Here is an 8,719-nt window from a genome sequence, read left to right on the forward strand (position 1 = left end):
ATTTACTAGTGGTTGGGGCGCCCCTTGGGGCGCCTCCTCGCTGGTCCTTGGGGTCCCAATCAAGAACTGGAGAAGCCACTCTATATTTACTGGCCTTTGGACATGCTCCAATAGAAATAATAATTAGAATTGTGCATTTATGAAAGATATAATGTAAGGTAAAGACAAGAGATCAGTTTATTTGCTAGAATATGGGGCAGTTTCGAGTTAATTTGAAACCAGTAAACACCATAAAAACAGTAAAAACAAGCAGTAGCCCTCCATTCATCAAGTAACACATCAGCTCATAGACAGACCAAACAACGATCCACTCAGAACACACAAACGTTCACACCAGCAGAGGAAAAATACATAGCACTCAGGTTGCTCCTTGCTCCCACGTGCCAGCACACATATATACAATGTCACACACCAGCGGGAATTGAGAATGCAGGCTTCTCTTTGCAAGTGGTTGTGATGAAGGTAAGTTGAATCTCTAGTTACTCTGGCTCCTCTTTGATCAGAGGGCGGTGGCCACGGCCTTGATGATTGTCTTGGCGGGTGATGGGGCTTGAGGACGCTCTTCGGGTTGATGGCCTGCCAGATCTTAATCACGGCCCACGCCGTAACAGCTGAAGAGCCAAGCTTCCCTGTGTATTAGTAATACTAAATCAAACATGATCTGTAGACAATGCTCTTTCTACTCCTACATATCATCAGAAGTCCCAGCAGATGTGTTTCCTTTATTGAAATAAAAGGATGCACAGAAGGGAATGGAAGCCAGTTCGAATGACACATCTTAAGAACAAAAGATATAACTCTTGTGAGCACAAATGTTTGGTTCTTTGCACTACTTCAATAATTACTAAGATGACATCTATTAGCATGAAACAAATCTAATTTCCTGAGCTCATAAACATGCTGAATAAAGGTGCTTTGATAGCTTATTTAGATCTGCACATAAAAAGTGAAGCTGCCACTAATGCATATCATCAGGATAGATCAATGTAAACATGAGCAACATTTACCAACATAACACATTTTTTGAGGTTTCTTTCAGTTTTTTTTCAAGCTCCAACATACCATCATGTTTTAGGATTTAACCCAGGCATTGATCATTTTGCAATTGGTTTTGATTGACCTACCAAAATAAGTTTAAACTTAAAAGCATGGTCTCTTTTTATAGAGCTAAGCTAGCTCAAATACAAATAATTTTAGAGGCCCACCATACAGCTCATATGGAACATACATAAGACAGACCGTATTTAGAAACAATTTTATCCTCTTTTCTTGTTATCTAATAGTAGTATAAACTACGCAAAATAAATGATCATAAATGCCTGGTCTACAGAAACCCCAAAAGCAACACCCTTTCTTGTTAAAGGCTAAATTGGATATGCGATGGAATGAATGAATAAAATGTTCATATGAGCACAATTGTGCGTCAGAGTACACCTATTCATCGAAGCACTGAATCTTTATGCATGATCAGTTCTTGTCACACAGCCCCAATGGAGCCACGGTCACGCAAATCAGCCAATGACCACTTCCTAGGTCCACATCACAAAGAAGCTACCATCTACATCATGGGCGTTTATGAAACAGATCTTTAAAAATCCTATAATTAAATGCATGCATTCGATGTAATCTAAAACCTATTTCAATTCCATTGGCTGACACAACTGAGCTAAATAAACTGGAAGGAGATAGAACTAAAAACTCATCACAAACATCAAGAAAATCAGCAATAAACAGTAAACATAATATTTATCAAAGGTTGCCTTGGAGAAAAACAATCAGAACCTGGATGTAAACTTTGTACCAAATGCACAAAAAAATTACAAACCAATGAATTATCATTAAGCACCACTCAGAGAAAGAAAATGTACCAAAGTTTAAATCTTGGTTGCCTATCATTGAAACAAGCTCAATTACCTTTGAAACAACATATTCCTGTGTGCCTATGAAGGAAACTACGCATAATATCCAGTCCACTTTCGATTGCCTTCTTTGCACTTCAATGAAAACTGTTGTTTAATAAACACAAAAATCTGCATGTATATTGTCACCATTGTCAGACATTTTTATAAAGGACAAAGTGGTACCACCCAATTGTCACACATGACCAAAGGAAATCAAATACCAGTAAAGGATGTAGAGTGCACCTTATGGACTGTTGTTAGAGAGTGCAATAAATATATGGATGGTATTTCAAACAAAATCTATCTATACAATACCAAGAAGGAAATTCTGGGCGACACTGTTGTAGCTCAGGCCGATGCTCTAAAATAGCCTTCCCTATATCAATATAGTGTTCAGCGAACAGGAAGGAATGAGTGTCTCGCACATTTAGAGAATGCACTGGTCTAGAGATAATACAAACAGAGCTCATAAAAAAGGCATATATCTGCAGTGAAAACTGAATTACTTTATTTTGGGTTGCACTATGTACAGTCTGAGAGAATGCACCTCCTTATTATCTTATTCATGCGCATTCTTTCTTCTTGATTCCTCTGTGAATTAACCAAAACCAAACTCAGATTAGTTCAGCTCCTTTCAGTGTTCAGCCCTACTACTAAACATACAAAGAAAATGTTTTTACAAATTCAACGTAACTATTCCACCATATTAGAATCATAAAAAAATAATCAAGCCACACAAGTGTCTACTTTCATGTAGAAAGCAACATACAAAGAGAGAGATAAGTATACCAGTTCACATCGAGCATCCTTATGTTCTTATGAGCTATTTCAATCTTAATTGCCACCTCAAGAGAAGAACAAAAGAACATAATTTTTGGAAATACTGGAGCTCAGAGAAACCTGGGAAGCAAACTGAGTGTTCATATTCAAGTATAGCTCCATAAAATTCACACTACGCTGTATGCCTCAGCCCCTGAGAAGAACCTTTTGTCCTCAAAATTTTGTAGAACATAATTCTCGAGTAGTAAAATTTCGCGTCACTATTCCCACCAGTGGAGCTACATGTTGTGTGATCCTTCCATTCAACCAAATCCTTACGTAGTCAAGCCATGTGAGACATGCTCCCGCAGGTCCAATTCAGTAGGTCTCTCCTCGGCTCAATTGCCTTGGTCATCTATTCAGCGAATCTGTAAATACAGAACACGAGGTAAAACTTATAAAGGAATTCAGAAAGATAGTAAGAACTTGAGCGATAAGTTGGTTCAGAATTTAAATTTAAGCAAGGAAAAAACTCATAGCAGAACTATACAGAAATAAGAGAATGCATACATGTGATCCCCTCGATGGAAGAGTTGGAACTCCCGTTGCTTTCTCAATAAGAGAAGAACCAGTCTTATCGCCTAATGCAGCAATCGCGACTGATGGTGGCCCAAGAAAAACAATTCCCTTTTCATTCGACGCATCTGGAAGTTGTGGGTTCTCAGAAGCATGTCCCAAGCCAGGCCAAACTGCAGAAACCCGAGTTACTCGAATTTCCAGCATAACAAACATGATAAACTGATCCACAAGCTAGTAAAAAGGACTCGGAGAATGTTCATCGTGCTAACCTCTACAATGAGCTGCACATTCGCATAATTGTTGTTATTTGCTCCACCAGGTGTTATGTAGCTTGATCGGCTTGGAAAATAAATGCCTTTTCCATCGGATTCTTAGGAAAGAAAGAATGAGAGTCAATATATAACAACAATATTATCTATTAGTGGATTATGTGGGATAAATCTAAATGCAGAAAAACTGAAGCTACACCTCAACATCTGGATGTCCATTGGTAGGCAATTATTTGGAAGCCGGCCTCTGTTTTATTGAGATAAAGACCTTGTACTTTATTACCATTGATAGAATGTGTTTTTCTCAGATATATAAATCAAAAAGGCAGAGATGGAGATAAATGATTCCTTGGATCCTCACACTAACAAAAATGTATGCAAGCATGTATGAAAAAACCAACAACAACAATTTAATTTGTACTTGTGGATAGCCACAAATGTGAATACAAGACCATCCAAATGATTATCTCACTACAACAGAACCCCTCCTACAACAACGCATTTATCTGTATCTAAATGTCTATTTAGGCGTTGCTAGCGCCTCTACCAACGAATAAAGATGCGTTGCGTTTTTGGGTGTTGCAAGGGTACAATGCAACGCATATAGGTCCGTTGGTAACATGGGCGTTGGTAGATAGCAACGAATAGAAATAGAGCTTAGCAACAGTTTTATACGTTGTTGCCTACCCTACTGGAATTGCCATGCAGCTATATAGTTTATAGATATAATTTGATAACCACAAATCAGTTTTGACACTCTTCCCGTTCTTCTAAATGACACTTGAACTTCAGATTTCACAAGCATACTATTTTGTTACAATTTAAGAAACACATCAATCTTAACTCAAGGATAATTATAAATAAATCATAAAGCTTTATTCAATGAAATTCGAAAACACAATCTGAGTTACATACATCAACCTGATAGAAAATGAACATTGAACACTAATTTATCTAGCTATCCGGACACATTTTTTAAATCAAACAAAACCTAGAAATAAAGTGAAATCATTTGTTTGCCTTCTCCATGCCTCCTCCTCGTTGGATTCTTGATGTATGGAAGTTGACCATACAGTAGTCTTTTTAAGTTTACCTCCTGCAGCGGAAAATTAAGTAGGTTAAGTCCTACTTATATAAAATGTGTGTTCACAATTTAAATTAATAAAACGAAAATAACTTTATGGAAAAACATATAACATAGAACCATACTGTCTTATTAGATACATAAGCCAATCATTGACCCGGAAAACTATTTGAACTACTAAAATGTGCCCCAAGTGAAATGTTTCCAGTAATCAATTGTACGTCAAGTTGTTCAATTAATAATATTTCATTGCCTGCAATATTTGTATCATTAATTTTCACAATAATGTTTAAGGTGGACAGAATACCTCTATCCAGGAGAATCGGGCAGAATTTTTTGACAACAGAAGTACTACTAATTAACCAGTAACTTACAAACTACTTGCATTCTAAAAAAATGATGCAGGTACTCAATCTGCAAACCAAATATCAACTGTTTGCTGCGCACGGTTATGTTCTGCACTCTGTACATCTAGATCACAGGAGCATAGGCAAGAAGCTTAGACAAGGAACCTTGTATTGCACTGGTTGACCATATACACAAAGAAAAGTGTAATAGATAAAAAGAGTCGTACACATTAGGATATAGCGACAAGTAATGCTTCACTTGCTGGTGGCCTGCCTAGCTCCAACCGGCTTTAGTAATCTACTGTGAGCAAGGAAGCCATGTAAGTAAAGGTTGAAGAAATAAATCTATCCAATTCCTCCTTAAAAAGAACTGAAAGTATTAAAGCTGCATATACGAAGCATTTAATATTACGGTATGCATATTATTTAAAATATTAATAAGCAAATCATTTTCTATCAAAAATATAAGATGTCGCCAAAATCAGGAGATAACCATTTTTCTAAGTTCATTTTTCCAACGAAAGCATGCTTACCTACAGAGCGAGGAATGGATCACACAATCATAATAGTAGACCAGGAAATCTGCAAGCTGCACACATAAGGCACTAAATTTATTTAATGGAGTACAATTGAATCAATCTGTGATAGTAAAAACCTTTAGTCCTTCGCGCATGTCTTCTGATTACAATTGGTTCTTTCTGGCTTCAATTATCCATACGCGAGGACAAGAAACCTAAGAGGGGTAATACAATACAATAGATTAGCTAAAAGTAGCAATGAATTGGCAACTTGAACCACCTCACATGGGCACAAAATATGCAAGGCACACAATCACATAATTCCACGTCTCCCATAGTTACTACCAGACCTAAATCTCCAACACGTGATGTTAAGTTCGTCCAGTACACATGCGGGGATTATACCCAAATATTATTCTTGCTGTAGGACAAAAAACTGATTCAATTGATTAGGGATCAGAATGGAAAAAAAAGAATCACACCTGCTCCAGCAGATCACAGACTAAAACCAGTATCAAACAGGTTACTACATGATGGACACATCGTGTATTGCTTGTAAACCAAAATCACCAGTGTAGTTTCAAACCGAACATCACTACTATTAATCAAACCTCCGTTAGAAGCAGTACAGATCCACCACACCTAGCCCTGCTGCGTCTTCCTGCCTGTACAGATTAGAGAAACACCAATATCAGGAGCATCTTCCTACCTGTATGTATTGCCTGGTTACACCGGCGTGGAATCTAACGGCCTACTAGACTGCAGGTGCAGCGACCCCATCAGTACATCCGCTGTCCAAGGAGTGAGAGGCATGCCGATCCGCGGCCCAGATGGCCAACGATGAGGACCGTCATATTCCTCTCGAGACGACGATGAGGGCGGACGAGAAGATGATGCCCGGGATGAGGAGGAGCAGGAGATGTGCGGGGAGGGGAGGGTCTCGGCGGTGGGAGGCGGCGTGCAAGAGTCTGGTAGATCGGACTAGCAAGATCTGGATTGCAGTCGTAGGACCTCGTAGAGGATGGGAGTAGATAGATATAAGGTAGAAATTCCCTTGGTCATGGGCCCAGCTGCATATATGAGAGGAATTTTCATGTAGGCAAAGCCAAAAACTTATTTTTTGTGCAGGCGCCAATAGCTCCCGCTGCGGGATCTAAAATTTTCAACACGCGCGCTTTTCTACCTTTTCCAACTAATCGCGTGTTACGGAACGGATGCAGGGGCAGCGGATATATATGTATCTAAGCTAAAATTTTGCAACGCATATCCAAAGGGTTGTAAATCAAGTGTTGTTGTAGGGTGGTATTTCTTGTAGTGTCTGATTATGCATGAATTAACTGTATCAGTTGACTATTTGGAACAAAGTATTTTAGGATGCAAAATTTTGAACAAATTCTAACCTAGGAATCACTTACGATAAATGGTGTTTCTATAAATATGAAAATTTCATAGAACAAAAGGTACCTGTATAGAAATAATAAACACGGGGCCTTTCATTTATTAATGTTACAAAATAACATGCTGACATTGAAGAGCTTGTTTTTGACACTCATATTACCCTATTGTAGACTTCACCACTGAGGGTGTTCATCATCCACTAATATTGTAGCGCTCCACTATTGAGCAGGTTCAAAATCTACCTGATCCATATGTAAAGAATAGAGTTTCATGTGATTCTCAATGCAAGCTAACAGATATTTAGTATCATGTCAACATGGATCAACTATATATAAAAAAATCAATATCACCAATTCACCATGGTGAATTATGACATTGAATATACAATAGATAGTGTGCATAATAATACTTTAAAGGGAGTAACCCCATTGATTTAAGGTAATAGATTATTACAGCAGATTAGAACAAATCAGGGAAGAAGAACCACTCGGTCAATATGAAAAGAGAAGGTGGACTTAAATTGCCATTGTGTAATGTACACTGGACAGTCCCTAAAGAAGATACCTATATTTAATCAAAGGACTTGCAGTCATTTACACTTGTGAAGCATGAGGTAATTAATCTACTTTGATGGTGCGAACCTGAAAAGAATTCCATAAATAAAAGAATGGTGACATCCAAAAGGGCGAATGTATTTTCTTACATGGAAGGAGGAGGAGTTCTCGGTCATGGTGACGTCGACAAACCAAGTGAAGGAGACCACAACCCATTCACACACGAGGGATGCCGGCTGGGTGTACTGCAGGCTGCTCACATATAGCAGTGTGATCTTCATGAAGACCGTCATCGTCAAAAAGGAGATGGACAACGTCTGCAACGGAATTTCATGTTTATAAGTAGATTTCTTTAGAATCCAGATGCACAAGATCACATGTTTCTATCAAAAAGAAAATAGCCAAGAAATCTAATAACAAGTTCAGTCAAAGGTCTGCCATATGATAAAATATAATCTACCTACCACATCCATCCAACTCCCAAGAGTAAGTAACGAACAAGCAAAAAAACTTGAAGGAATAAACGTGGCCGTATAGCAATACCATCCCTCCAGAGATCTTGGTTGTAGTTGTAGCCGAGCTCGTTGAGGGGCTTCTCGCCGGGGTCTACCTCCTCTCTGTCGGCCATGGCAAAGCCACCCACGAGTGCTTCAGGACCAAAGGAGATTCAGCGCCCCGTCGAACAACTTGCGAGATTTCTCAACTGCCTCTGCGAAGGAGATCTGCCACCATCGATGACGTGGTGGTGCGGGGGCTGCTTCACTGCCGCCGTCGACGATGCACCCGCTGCGTTGCTAGTGAGGAGGGAGAGGAAAATAAAAACCACCGCTGCTACCGCACGGAGGGGCGTAGTGGAAGGGGAACACGCAGCGCAGCCTGCGCAGGGGGCACGGCTAGGGTTTACCCCGCAAGTGCAGCGGCATGTGGGGGCGGAGGAGCTTGAGGACGAGGGGGATCAAGAGGGGAGGGAATGGGGTAGGGCTTGGGCTGCCTCTCCTCACCAACTCCCTTTTCCCTGGATTTTATTTCTCTCACTCATTTGAGCCAGTTACATGGCAACACGTGGGTCAGCGGACGGGAGATCAGCGCCCAGCCCGTGAGCGCCTCGCGCCTATCGTGGATAGCCCAGGAATCGCTCTAGGGTGCACGCACTTGCTTGTTCTCAATGTGTTACAAACAGCGAAGAACAATTTCAGACGTCTGACGACGAAATGTATGCTCCTGGGATCTGGGCTAATACTTTTCTCCCAGGCGCGAAATAGTTCACCGTTGTTGTCTTGTTACAACTGTATGTCTGTATTCCCTTTTTA

General features: G+C 39.9%; 1 long non-coding RNA gene across 5 annotated transcripts; it reads right to left on the bottom strand.

Moving 5' to 3' along the window:
- Window positions 1–237: 237 nt before the first annotated feature.
- On the bottom strand, window positions 238–8,370 carry LOC124703336. 5 transcript variants are annotated; one of them, XR_007003070.1, is made up of 7 exons: window positions 7,953–8,370; window positions 7,602–7,726; window positions 7,420–7,496; window positions 3,509–3,609; window positions 3,231–3,409; window positions 1,915–3,088; window positions 238–629 (listed from the first exon to the last, which is right to left on the bottom strand). It is a non-coding gene; the product is annotated as an uncharacterized LOC124703336 (long non-coding RNA). The 5 variants fall into 5 exon arrangements; XR_007003071.1 differs by lacking the exon at window positions 7,420–7,496 and having other exon boundaries at window positions 1,915–2,492; window positions 2,691–3,088; window positions 7,559–7,726; XR_007003069.1 differs by lacking the exon at window positions 7,420–7,496 and adding an exon at window positions 6,922–7,097 and having other exon boundaries at window positions 7,559–7,726.
- Between the last annotated feature and the right edge of the window lie 349 nt (window positions 8,371–8,719).

The sequence above is a fragment of the Lolium rigidum genome, chromosome 3, assembly GCF_022539505.1.
Source record: "Lolium rigidum isolate FL_2022 chromosome 3, APGP_CSIRO_Lrig_0.1, whole genome shotgun sequence".
Taxonomy (NCBI): domain Eukaryota; kingdom Viridiplantae; phylum Streptophyta; class Magnoliopsida; order Poales; family Poaceae; genus Lolium; species Lolium rigidum.